We start from the raw sequence: 13,158 nt of genomic DNA, 5'->3' as shown, positions 1-13,158 counted from the left end.
CTTGAGAATGGAGCCGCCATTTTGTGGCAGCTTTCTAGAGAGGTTTTGTTCAAGAGCACTTTGAGAGTTGACAGTCTGACTTATACTGAAGTAAGTGAATACCAGTTCACTCTCAGATCACAGTCTGAGTTGATGAGACAACAGGTCCTCACACACATTGTCTGGTGGAAGGATAGATTGTTACAACTTTTATGGAAGGCAATTTGGCAATAACTATGAAAACTATATGCCCAGGAATCTGACTTCTAGGAATTTATCTCAGAGCACACTTTCTATTTGGAGATATATTTGTAGAATATAGATTTTCTTTTAATATTAATTGAATATATCTTAAAGATTATATAAGAAAGAGATAACATTGAACATTGGTTGTCTGGCTTGGGGACTGGGTAGCTCAAGGACAGGGACAAAGGGAAAACGTTACTTTAAAAACAAAAAACACAAAAACCCTTTTTATTTTGGAATAATTTTTTTTTCTTTGAGACAGAGTCTTGCTCTTGTCACCTAGGCTGGAGTGCAGTGGCACAATCTCAGCTCACTGCAACCTCTACCTCCCAGGTTCAAGTGATTCTCATGCCTCAGCCTCCCAAGTAGCTGGGATTACAGGCACCTGCCACCACGCCTGGTTAATTTTTGTATTTTTAGTAGAGATGGAGTTTCACCATCTTGACCAGGCTGGTCTCAAACTCATGACCTCAGGTGATCTACCCGCCTTGGCCTCCCAAAGTACTGGGATTATAGGCGTAAGCCACTGTGCCTGGCCTGTTTTGGAATAATTTTAGATTTACAGAAACGTTTTAAGAGTACAAAGAGTTATATACCCCTTCATGCTGACATCTTACAGGACCATGGCATATTTGTCAAAACTAAGAACCAAGCACTGGGACCAGGAGTGGTGGCTCACGCCTGTAATCTCAACACTTTGGGAGGCCAAGGTGGGTGATCACTTGAGACCGGGAGTTCGAGACCAGTTTGGTCAACATAGTGAAACCCCCTCTCTACCAAAAACACAAAAATTAGCCGAGTGTGGTGGTACGCACCTGTAATCCCAGCTACTGGGGAGGCTGAGGCCGGAGAATCGCTTAAACCCAGGAGGCAGAGGTTGTAGTGAACTGAAATTGTGCCACCGGACTCCAACCTGGGCAACAGAGTGAGACTCTGTCTCAAAAAAAAAAAAAAAAAGAAAGAAAGAAACTAGTATTGGTACATTGTTACTAACCAAATTCCAAACTTTGACTTTCACTAGTTTTTTTTAATTTTAATTATTTTTTAAATTTTTTTAGCGATGGGGGTGCGTGACTCACTGTGTTGCCCATGCTGGTCTCCAACTCCTGGGCTCAAGTGATCCATTGACCTTGGCATCCCAAAGTGCTGGGATTACAGGTGTGAGCCACAGTGCTGGACCACTTTCACTAGTTTTAAAGAATATCCTTTTTCTGTTCCAGGAGCCAATCCAGGAAACCGTATTTCACTTAGTCCTCCTATCTCTTTAGTTTCCTGGTCTGTGACAAGTATATCCTTTTGAACTTTGTATCATGTGACTATTAACTATTCAAAAACAAGTAAATTAATTAATTAATTAATTTTTTTTTTTTTTTTTTTGAGGTGGAGTCTCACTCTGTCACCTAGGCTAGAGTGCAGTGGTGCCATCTCGGCTCACTACAACCTCTGCCTCCCAGATTCAAGTGATTCTCCTGCCTCAGCCTGAGTAGCTGAGATTACAGGCATGTGCCACCATGCCCAGCTAATTTTTGTATTTCTAGTAGAGACGGGATTTCACCATGTTGGTCAGGCTGGTCTCGAACCCCTGACCTCGTGATCTGCCCGCCTCGGTCTTCCAAAGTGCTGGGATGACAGGTGTAAGCCATCGCACCTGGCCAAAAACAAGTAAATTTTTAAAAAGAAATAGACTTGGAAAGTGCTAGGATGTTAGAACTGTAACAAATCTTAGAAGCAATCTCGTCTAAGCCTCTCATAATGGGAAGGGACTTGTCCAAGGGCCTCTCCTAACAGCGGACCTGGGGCTCAGACTAGAAACCAAGGTGAGGGGCCTGGGATTCAGGGAGCTGAGGGGCCCTTGGAGAGTGGTTGAAAGAACACAGGCTTTGAAGTCACCCAGACTTGGGCCAGTCACTACACTTCTATTTGGACTGGCTTCTTTCGCTCCACATAATGTTTAAAGAGTCATGTATGTTGCACACATATTAATAATTTCCTTAAAAGACCAAAAAAATTAAAAACAATTCCTTGAAGAAGTATTCCTGATTTCTAAGAATTTTCGGAGAAAAAGAAGTATGTTTCTGTATCCTGGATCTGTACTTGTGCAGAAATGCGACACCACTGATCACTCTCCAACCTTCCCATAGACATTCCCGCACATTTCAGCACCAAACAGAAGCTTGCTTGGTGCACTTTGTCCTCAGCCCAGGCACTGTTGCTGGGGAGGGCCTGCAGGGAAGCAATGGTTAAGAGCACTGTGAGACAAAGCCCTCAGGCAGGGGGAATCAGAAGAAAGCCTCAAATGTAAACACTGAGTCAGTACCTCCATATTAAGAAAGAAGCAGGGGAAATTAGCTAGGTGTGGTGACGTGCACCTATGGTCCCAGCTACTCAAGAGGCTGAGGTGGGAGGGTGGCTTGAGCCCAGGAGGTCAAGGCTGCAGTGAACTGTGCACCACTGCACTCCATCCAGCCTGGGTGATAGAGCGAAACCATGTCTCTAAATAAACAAATAAAATAATGCAAATTTAAAACCACATGATAGATTTTTTTGGAAAATGTAGATGAAAAGAACTTAAAGGCCTACATGGGAAGATCCCTTGAGGCCAAGAGTTTGAGACCAGTCTGGGATTCTACCCTGTCTCCAGGCAGGAGAATCGCTTGAACCTGGGAGGCGGAGGTTGCGGTGAGCCAAGATCATACCACTGCACTCCCGCCTGGGTGACAAGAGCGGGACTCCGCCCCACCCCCGCCAACTGCCAAAAAACTTCAAACTGTCCAGACCTTGTCTTGCAGGCCTGCTGACCTCCATGACTGCACCTCTCTGGAGGAAGAAGGCACTGACTGTGTGAGATCCAGCCTCCTGGGCCCTGGGCGTCAGGTCATAAAGCTTCCTCTTCTCTCTGATTCTCTCTCCAGAGATGGGCAGCACCTCCTAGAGTGAATGTGTGCACCACATAAAAATTCAAAGCAAAGGGAAATTTTAGTAAATTTGTCAATCCCACTAAAACATGCATTTGAGAATCTTTTTTGAAATAAAGGACTACCGTCCTAGAGAATAATTTGTTGATTTTTCAGAGCTGATGTATCTAGTTTCAATTTTTTGGGTAGGTTTTACCGTTGCGCCCTTCCTTTCATGCCGTGAATCTGCATTAATAAGGCAATTAAGGCCAGTCTCGGTGGCCCGTGCCTGTAATCCCAGCACTCTGAGAGGCTGAGGCGTGTGAATTGCTTGGGCCCAGGAGTTCGAGACCAGCCTGGGCAACATAGGAAGACCCTGTCTCTACAAAAAATACAAAAATTAGCTGGGCATGGTGGTGCCCACCTGTAGTCCTAGCTACTCAGGAGGCCGAGGTGGGAGGATCGCTTGAGCCCAGGAGATGCAGGCTATAGTGAGATGAGATCATGCCACTTCACTCCATCCTGGGCAACGAAGCAAGCCGGGTCTCAAAAAACAGTAAAATAAAATAAAATAAGGTAACTAAGAAAGAAAACTAAAATTAAGATAATATGAGGTATATGAAGATGATGAGAAAATGTAAGTCGGTTTTTATCCCCTCAGAAACCAGGCAATATATATATTTAAAGTATCATCCCAGTTATTTTATTACTCATTTATAACGATTCTTATGGCCTGTACTTAAATGAAGGCAAAGTTGATGGCTGTGGCTGCCGCCATCTCGCCGGCTGCAGCAGGGAGGCGCCGCTGGGGCTGCACACTCCATGGAGCCAGTGGGAGCCCCACCGGGAGCTCTGCCCTTTCTTAGTTGGGATGGGAACTCCTGGAGCTGCCGCAGCCTCCCAAACCACAGCTGCAGACCCAGGCCTCCTGCTCTATGGGGCAGGCAGGAGTCCCCCGACTCCTGGGCAGGGCTATAGCCACCCAAACTGCAGCTGTGGATTTGAACCTCCTTATGCTCTTGGAGGAGGGCTGGGTGCAGGCAGGATCTGCTGAGACTGCAGCCACCCTCCTAGGCACAGGACCCGTCGTCTCTGCAGCCTGTACCCTCGAAGACCCCAGGAGGGAAATTCCCCACCCCCATCCCTGCAGGCTCGGGGGTGTCTGCTCCCACTGCCTGGCCCTCCTAGGTGCAGGACCTCTGCGTCGATGCAGCCTGCACCTTCAGGGGCCCCAGGAAGGACACTCCCCACCCCTCCACATCCCTACAGGCTCGAGGGTGTCTGTTCCACCGCCTGGCCTCTCTCCACTTCTGGCGCCTGTTCTGATCTTGGAGTGGGGTTGGGGCTGAGCCCCCAGGCCTTGAATGGCAGCGGGAGACAGAGTCCTGGCCTGAAGGGGGCAGGTCCTTAGCAAGGCTCCACTTTCAGGCCACAGAGGGCTTGAAGGCCGGACTGCCAGTCCCACAGACTGAAGTGGGGACTGGTGGCGCCTCTTCCCAGCACCCATGGCCGCCCATGGACCAATTGGCACCCACTTCCTCCCCTCTGAGGTCCATGAAAACTGGGCTCAGCCAGAGCAGGGCAGAGGATGGCCATAAGAGAAGAGGGTAGAGAGACAATGGGAAGACAAGACACCCCTCTCTGCTGAGAGCTTCAGAGACCTGCAGAGATGAGCTCCTTTCTCTGCTGAGAGCTTCAGAGACCTGCAGAGACATCCAAATGACCTGCCTGCAGAGAGGAGCCAGCCTCTCCAGGGCCGCATCTCTGCTGAGAGCTCAACACTCCACAGGATGATCTGCCTGGAAAGAGGAGCTACCCACTGTGGGTCTCCTCTGAGCTGTTTTAACACTAAATAAAACTCTTCATCTTCTCCACCCTTCACTTGTCTGTGTGCCTCATTCTTCCTGGACACAGAACAGGAACTCAGGCCACAGAGGTTTCTAGCCAGAAAAATCGACACCCCAGAGATCCCATAACAAAGCGAAGAATAAGCTCACAACTGTGGCCCTGAAACGAAACTCAGGCTAGGACATGGCAGGTGGCTGGGCTGGTCACTGACTTGATTTTTCAGAGGTGGCAGCTCCCCCTCCCTTTCTGAAAGAAGTTGAGCCGCAGCCAGATTTGGGGTGGAATCACATGGCAGTTACTCCAGGTGCTCACCACAGTCTACTCGTGGTCATCTGGTGGTTTCTGGAGCCATTTTCTGGGCCCAGTCTCACTCCCGGGGCCTGCTTGCTCAGCCTCTGCTTATAGCTGGGCTAGACCCAGATTTGGGAGATTTAAGGCAAATAAAGGAAGGTAAGGCAGGCATTTTCCTTTTTGCAGATAATTCTGACCACCAAGACACCAGAAAGGAGGAAAGAGAGCAGGTTGAAGAGACTGCCAGAGGGCTTCGGCTTGGGAGAGAAGAGATGCTGGCAAGTGCAGCCTGTGTGTGCAGAGAGAGAGGCCCCGGCTGCTGGGAGTAAGGCGAGCCCAGCATGAGCCAAGCAATCCCTCACTGTCCCCTTCCTTGTGCTGACTGCCCAGATCTCCACCAGCTGGAAAATGTGGGTCCCCCCCACTCCCCCATCATCTGAGTATTGAGTTACTGGAACAAAGGCACCTGGGGCAGATGTGACCTAGGGCCACAAGGTGCTGACATGTCCTGTGGCACCACCTTCCAGGAGAGCAAGTGCCCAGGTGGGGAAGAACAGCCCCATGGAGAAGAAGCTCCAGTGTAACCCACAGTTGTTTTTCTTTTTTTTTTTTTTCTTTCTTTTTTTTTTCCCCAGGGTCAGGATCTCACTCTTTTGCCTAGGCTGGAGTGCAATGGCACAAACAAAACTTACTGCAGCCTTGAATTCCTGGGCTCTAGCCATCCTTCTGCCTCAGCCTCCCAAGCAGCTAGGATTACAGGAATAAGCCACTGCACCTGGTCCACCCACATGTGAGACACACACACACACACACACACACACACGCATATATATGTGTGCGTGTATATGTATTTCTCATTTATATATATATATTTTGAGACAGAGTCTCACTCTGTCACACAGGCTGGAGTGCAGTGGCATGATCTCCACTCTCTGCAATCTCCTCCTCCCGAGTTCAACTGATTCTCCTGCCTCAGCCTCCCTAGTAGCTGGGATTACAGGTTTGCACCAACACGCCCAGCTATTTATATTTTTTGTATTTTTAGTAGAGACGGGGTTTCACCATGTTGCCCAGGCTGGTCTTGAACTCCTGGCTTCAAGTGATCCAGCTGCCTTGGCCTCCCAAAGTGCTGGGTTACAGGCATGAGCCACTGCGCCCAGCCCCTACACATGATGTTTGAAGAGATGTTAACTCCAATCTCCTGCCCAACCTTGGCATTAAGTGGAAGGGAAGATGAAAGCAATTGCTCTTGGTGTTTCTGTGGTGGCTATAACCAAGCCCCTATCATTGATGGTCCCTGAAGAAACTCAGTAAGCCTCAGGGCAGTGTTTCAGGAAGTATGGAGTGAGGACCAATGGCATCAGGGTTGTGAAACGCAGGTGCCAGGGCTCCACCTCGCACTTGCTGAGTCCCACTCTCAGGAGGTGAGAACTGGGAATCTAATCTCCACGGGTAAGTCATATTCATGCTGTTTCATATATTGCGAACTGATTTTCTTAAACATTTTTGTTGGGCCTAATTAGCCAAAACAGTGAGTGGCAGGTAAAATGATGGCACATACCAACTAACAGAATTATTATGCAAACACCAAAAGGAATTGTAGACTTCATAACCACTAGTAACAATGTCAGAGATCGAATGTTAAGAGGGCTATCAGAATGCAAAACATGTTTACTTTGATTACAATTATGTTAAAATACATAGGTACACGTGTAGGAAATAGAAAAAAAAGGCGAAAATAAAATAGTTGTATTAGAGAAGTAGAATCATAGGTGATTTATCCGTCTCCAGATTTTCCTATAGTGTTATCAAAAAAAAAAAAAAAAAAAAAAAAGGCCAGGTACAGTGGCTCATGCCTGTAATCCCAGCACTTTGGGAGGCTGAGGCAGGCGGATCACCTGAGGTCAGGAGTTCGAGACCAGCCTGGCCAAACATCGTGAAACTAAACTACAAAATTAAAACACAAAAATTAGCTGGGTGCAGTGGTGGACACCTGTAATCCCAGCTACTCAGGAGGCTGAGGCAGGAGAATTGCTGGAACCAAGGAGATGGAGGTTGCAGTAAGCTATGATTGTACCACTGCACTCCAGCCTGGGCAACAGAGTGATACTCCATCTTAAATAAATAAATAAATAAAAGATAAAAATAAATCACTTTCATGTGGTTACAATATTGTAATTGAAATAAAATAGGGCTGGACATGGTGGCTCATGACTGTAATCCCAGCCCTTTGGGAGACTGAGGTGGGCAGATCACTTGAGGCCAGGAGTTCGAGACCAGCCTGGCCAATATGGTGAAACCCCATCTCTACTAAAAAATACAAAAATTAGCCAGGCATGGTGGTGCGTGCCTGTAATTCCAGTTATTTGGGAGGCTGAGGCAGGAGAATCGCTTGAACCCAGGAGGCGGAGCTTGCAGTGAGTGGAGATTGCACCACTGCACTCCAGCCTAGGTGACAGAGTGAGACACTTTCTCAAAAAAAGAAAGAAAAAGTGAGAGAGAAAGAGAGAATAACTACCCTATCACCTCTGGCATACATGCCACTTACCATGTATCTGTAAAATATACCACAAGGCACTGCTTGGGTCAGAGATGTCTTCAGACAGCCCAGCCCTCCCAGAAGGGAAGGTCAGCCCTTGTCCCAGGGCACTGCGATTCTGCAGCTCGCTGCATGTGGAAGGAGCATGGAGTTGCCTGGGCTGTGGGGAGCGGCGGAGGGTGCATTGCATCAGGCTCAGCTGTTGTTTTTGTTGCCCTAAACAAGGTTCCAAGGGGACTAGGGAAGGATGGATCACCTTCTTGGGTCTGACAGTCTCAATCCCACTTCTGAACTACAGAAATCTAGGCCCACTGCCCCTCCCCAGCCAGACCTGGGTTGCCTAGTGTATGTAAAATTCCCTGATCTTCCTTATCCCAGGGATGCCTTGAGAGACCGTCCTTCCTATGGCAGAGCTTGGGGTGAGCCTGGAGTCCCGTTGGCAAGAACTGGCTTCCTTATTTTGATATTCAGGGAAGAGGAAGACTGAAACTCGCTAGCCCCTGGGGGAAGCTTTAGGAGTCAGCTCAAGGGGGGCAGAGCCCCTCCCTGCACCCCAGGCCCTCCCCACCTCCTGCCTCCCACAGACCCTGGATGCTCTGCTCCAAATCACAGGCTGCTGCCAATTACAAAAGGACTCTTAACTCCTTTTTGCAGCCCCTTGATTGATAGCACTGGTGAGTAAAATTATAAGCCTTAATGATCATGTTAATTTCTGGGGAAAGGGAAGCGGTCAGAAGAGGTTCTCAATCATAAGCGCCATAATCAGCTGGGTGAGTTCAATGACAAGCCAGAGCAAAAAAGAGGGGAAAGAATTAACTTTTTAAAAGGTCACCAGAAAGTAGGGGGAGACCAACCAGGCATGACGGATGAGGGCACAGATGACTCTGGAGCCTGAAGATGAGCCCCTTTTCCAGGGTTCTTGACCAAAGGCCAGCATCAGGGCTTCTCATCTTTAGTTGCACACTGGAATTGCCTTAAAAACACTGATGCCAGCTGGGCGCAGTGGCTCAAGCCTGTAATCCCAGCACTTTGGGAGTCCGAGGTGCATGGATCATGAGGTCAGGAGATCGAGACCATCCTGGTTAACATGGTGAAATCCTGTCTTTACTAAAACTACAAAAAAAAAAAAAAAAAAAAAATTAGCCAGATGTGGTAGCAGGTGCCTGTAGTCCCAGCTACTCGGGAGGCTGAGGCAGGAGAATGGCGTGAACCCGGGAGGCAGAGCTTGCAGTGAGCTGAGATTGTGCCACTGCACTCCAGCCTGGGTGACAGAGCGAGACTCCGTCTCAAAAAACAAACAAACAAGCAAACAAAACAACACAGATGCCTGGGCCCTGGCCCAGAAATGCTAGTGTAATCTATCTGGGGTACAGCTTGGACACTGAGCATTTTTAACACTCCCCAGGTGATTCCATGTGCAACAAAGATTGAGAAGGACCAGTCTAAAAGAAGCAAGTGGCCAAGGTTGAACACATTTGCTAATGTGCTTAATCTGATTGGTTCTTTTATTCTTTCCTTTCCCTTTCCCTTTCCTTTCCTTCCTTTCCTTTCTTTTTCTTTCCTTTCCTTTCCTTCTTCTCTCTTTTCTTTCTTCCTTTCTTTCTTTTCCTTTCCTTTCTTTCCCTTTCCCTTCCCTTCTTTCTTTTCTTTCTTTTTCTCAGCATGTTGTCCAAGCTGGTCTCAAACTCCTGGCCTTAAGCAATCCTCCCGCTTTGGCCTCCCAAAGTGCTGGGATTACAGGTGTGAGCCACTGCATCTGCTCACTCTGATTAATTCTTCCCACAAAAGAGAATTTCTTCTGGGGTCTCCTAGCACCACACCAGTTAAAGATGATGATGAGATTTTTAGAACAGAAGGAGGAAATTAGGCATCACTGAGCCTAATACTCCTTTCACAGATGAAAAACCCAGAGGTGCAAACAGGTTAGCTGGCCTGCCAGAGATCACACTGGTCACAACTGGAACCTCAGTCTCTTCCCCCTGGCCAATGCTCCTTCTACTAGGCCCACTGCTGTGTCAAACAGGATGCTCTGTTCTGACCGTCAGGGGTCGAGAGCTGTGAGCTGTTTTCTAGCCTGAATGGTAGAAGAGTCCAGGTCTCTCCTGACTCTTGCTCAGTTTCCTGGGACATAGTGATTGACAGATAGTAGAGATATCAGTTCCATGGACAGAATAAGGCCACCTGGTTCACCTGAAAATGCAAACTATGACCTTAGTCTCCTCAATACATTGACTCCACCCATGGTTTCCCAGCAGAGCATTGCAACATCTTGGCACATCATGAAGATGCCCAGGATATGTGGCAACATCCTGGTTTCTTCATCTGAGAGTCTGCCGTCTGCCACATTGCTGACAAGCCTGCCTCACAGTGTGCGGTAAAAGATCTGATGAAACTCCCTGATGGTCTATATTGAGGTCAGCAATATTCAATATTCAGCAATGTTACAAAATGAGTTTCAAAAATCTAAAAACATTATTTAAAATGAAGACTACACTGAAAAGAAACCATTTGTAATTTGTGGTAAAGGTACTGGGGTTATTCAGTTAAAGAGAGTTGTTGTTCTTCAATTTCTAGAACTGATTGTTTTCAAAAAGGTATTGTAAAATGCGTAGTAAAAGATCCTTAGAGCAGCATCTTAGTAGTAGAAAGCATAAGCCAGCCAAGTGCAGTGACTCACACCTGTAATTCCAGTGCTTTGGGAGGCTGAGGTAGGAGGATCACTCAAGGCCAGGATCTGAGACCAGCCTTGCCAACATAGCTTAGACCGTGTCTCTGCAAAGAAAAAGAATTTAGTAAAAAATTTAGCTGAGCATGATGGCATGCACATTTACTCCTAGCCTACTCAGTAGGCGGAGGTGGGAGGATCCCTTGAGCCCAGGAGTTGGAGGCTGCAGTGAACTGTGATTGTATCACTGCACTCCAGCCTGAGTGACAAAGCAAGACTCTGTCTCAAAAAAAAAAAAAAAAAAAAAAAAAAAATCACGCCTGTAATCACAGAACTTTGAGAGGCTGAGATGGGCAGATCACTTGAGTCCAGGAGTTCGAGACCATCATGGGCAACATGGCAAGACCCCCATCTCTACAAAAAAATTAGCCGAGGATGGTAGTATCAGTTACTTGGGAGCTGAGGTGCGAAGATCACTTAAGTCCAGGAGGCGGAGGTTGCAGTAAGCCTAGATGGTGCCATCACACTCCAGCCTGGGTGACAGAGTGAGATACTATCTCAAAAAAATTTTTTTAATCAAATTTTTAAAATAAAATAAAAAGCGTCAGCCAACCTGGTTCTACATTTTCACATTTTCGTTTACCCTTTCTCTCAAACTTCACTGTAGCATGGGCACTCCCAAAAGTTCTTAGAAGTGGCCTGCACTAAAAATTTGGTGGAACTAAACTCTGACTATCAGTACAGGGTGAGACCTACTTAATGAGTTCAGTAAGCATTGTAGCAGAGGCATATTCACAATAGAAACATATGCATTCTCTGTATTTTTCTAACAGCTTCTGAAGTGTTCATCAAGCCTGTGTCTGATTAAGCACTTTTAAATTCTGAGCAATGAAATGGGCCCTCTCATACCCTCTTGGCAGGAGTGCAAATTGATATAACTCTTTGGAGAGCCATTTGGCTGTATCTGTCAAAATTAAAAATGCATATAATCTTTGACCCAGAAATGCCACTTCTAAGAATTTATCCTGCAGAAACACCCCCCAAACCCACAAAACTGTACATGGAAGGTGAGTTCTTTGCAGTTTAATTTATTATAGTGAAACACTGCAAGCAAACCAAGTTCCTGAACAAGGAATTAGTTGGGTACATGGTGGTCCATCCTTAAAATGGAATACTAGAAAGATGTTAAATTGAATGAGGTAGAGCCATATGTATTCATCAGGAGAGATAGCCTTAGGTGAAAAAAGAAACTTACAGAAAAGTAGTGTTACCATTTTTATAAAAATGTGTAAGGAAGGCAGCCATGAGCAATCTCTGGCCATTGGATTCAGTGCTTGGGCTCCTACATTGGAATGAAAATCTAATCTATATGTAAAATAACAGGAGTCTCAATTCAGTGCCTGAATTCAGTGCCCTGTTCTCTCTCTTCTCTTGTATCAAAGGATAACTAAAAGTAAGTTAAACACAAATGTAAGACATCATTCCTAATTGCCATGATATATAAATAACACTTTTGAAAAGTGACCCTCCCAGATTTAGAAAAAACATTTATCAAAGGAGAAGCTCTAGGCTGGGCGCACTGGCTCACACCTGTAATCTCAGCACTTTGGGAGGCTGAGGCGGGTGGATCACCTGAGGTCAGGAGTTTGAGACCAGCCTGGCCAACATGGTGAAAACCCGTCTCCACTAAAAACACAGAATTAGCCGGGCGTGGACCTGTGACTGTAATCCCAGCTACTCCGGAGGCTGAGGGACGAGAATCACTTAGAATCCGGGAGGCAGAGGTTGCAGTGAGCCGAGATCGGGCCATTGCACTCCAGCCTGGGAGACAGAGTGAGACTCTGTCAAAAAAAAAAAAAAAAAAAAAAATGGAGAAGCACTGAAGACTTTTTTTGTTTTGTTTTGTTTTGTTTTGTTTTGTTTTCTGCAATAATCACTTGGCTGAATGCATCTCTTATTTGGATTGTATATGTTGAACTTGTGTATTCACAGACCACTGTTGAGCCTCCCCCACAACACCGACCACAGAGACCATAGAGAATATCTGCCTTAAGTCCGTGCACATAGTAATGTTCTTCAAGAACCCAAAGGAGCCCATCCTCAGGCTACATCCAGCAGAAACCCCAAAATCCCAGAAGAGACTGTTACTGAGTTTTAAATGCTTTAAATTCTGGGCTTTTTCAAACGGTGAAGGCCGGGCTTGCTTTTTTTTTTTTTTTTTTAAATAATGGCAGAGATGCCTAAAACAAAAGTCATCCCAGTAGGAATCAGTATTCTGTGGCTTGTTCCAAGAATCTTACTCTCTTTTAATTTTCCTGAGAATATTTATAATAGACTAAAGTAGATTGTGATTGTACTAGGTTTTGTTATAGTTCAGTGAGTCTTATCCCCTCACTCTACCTCCATGGGAGGAGTACACTTCTCTGCCCACTTAAGGTTGGGAAGGTTGGCCATCGATCTAGCTGTGGCCGGGGGAAAGTAAGCAATGTGAAGTGAGTAGCAGCTGTAAATGTCTTTGCATCAGCCTCTTGCACTTCTGCATGTTGCCATGAAAAGAAGTTATCTTAGGAAAGTTGCTAGTCCAGGATGAGGAAACCCTGAAGCTTATTTATTTATTTATTATTGAGACAGGGTCTCACTTTGTCACCAGGCTGGAGTGCAGTAGCATGATCATAGCTCACTGCAGCCTTGACTTC

Source organism: Chlorocebus sabaeus, chromosome 13 (assembly GCF_047675955.1).
Source record: "Chlorocebus sabaeus isolate Y175 chromosome 13, mChlSab1.0.hap1, whole genome shotgun sequence".
Taxonomy (NCBI): Eukaryota; Metazoa; Chordata; class Mammalia; order Primates; family Cercopithecidae; genus Chlorocebus; species Chlorocebus sabaeus.
This window is presented reverse-complemented; position numbering follows the sequence as displayed.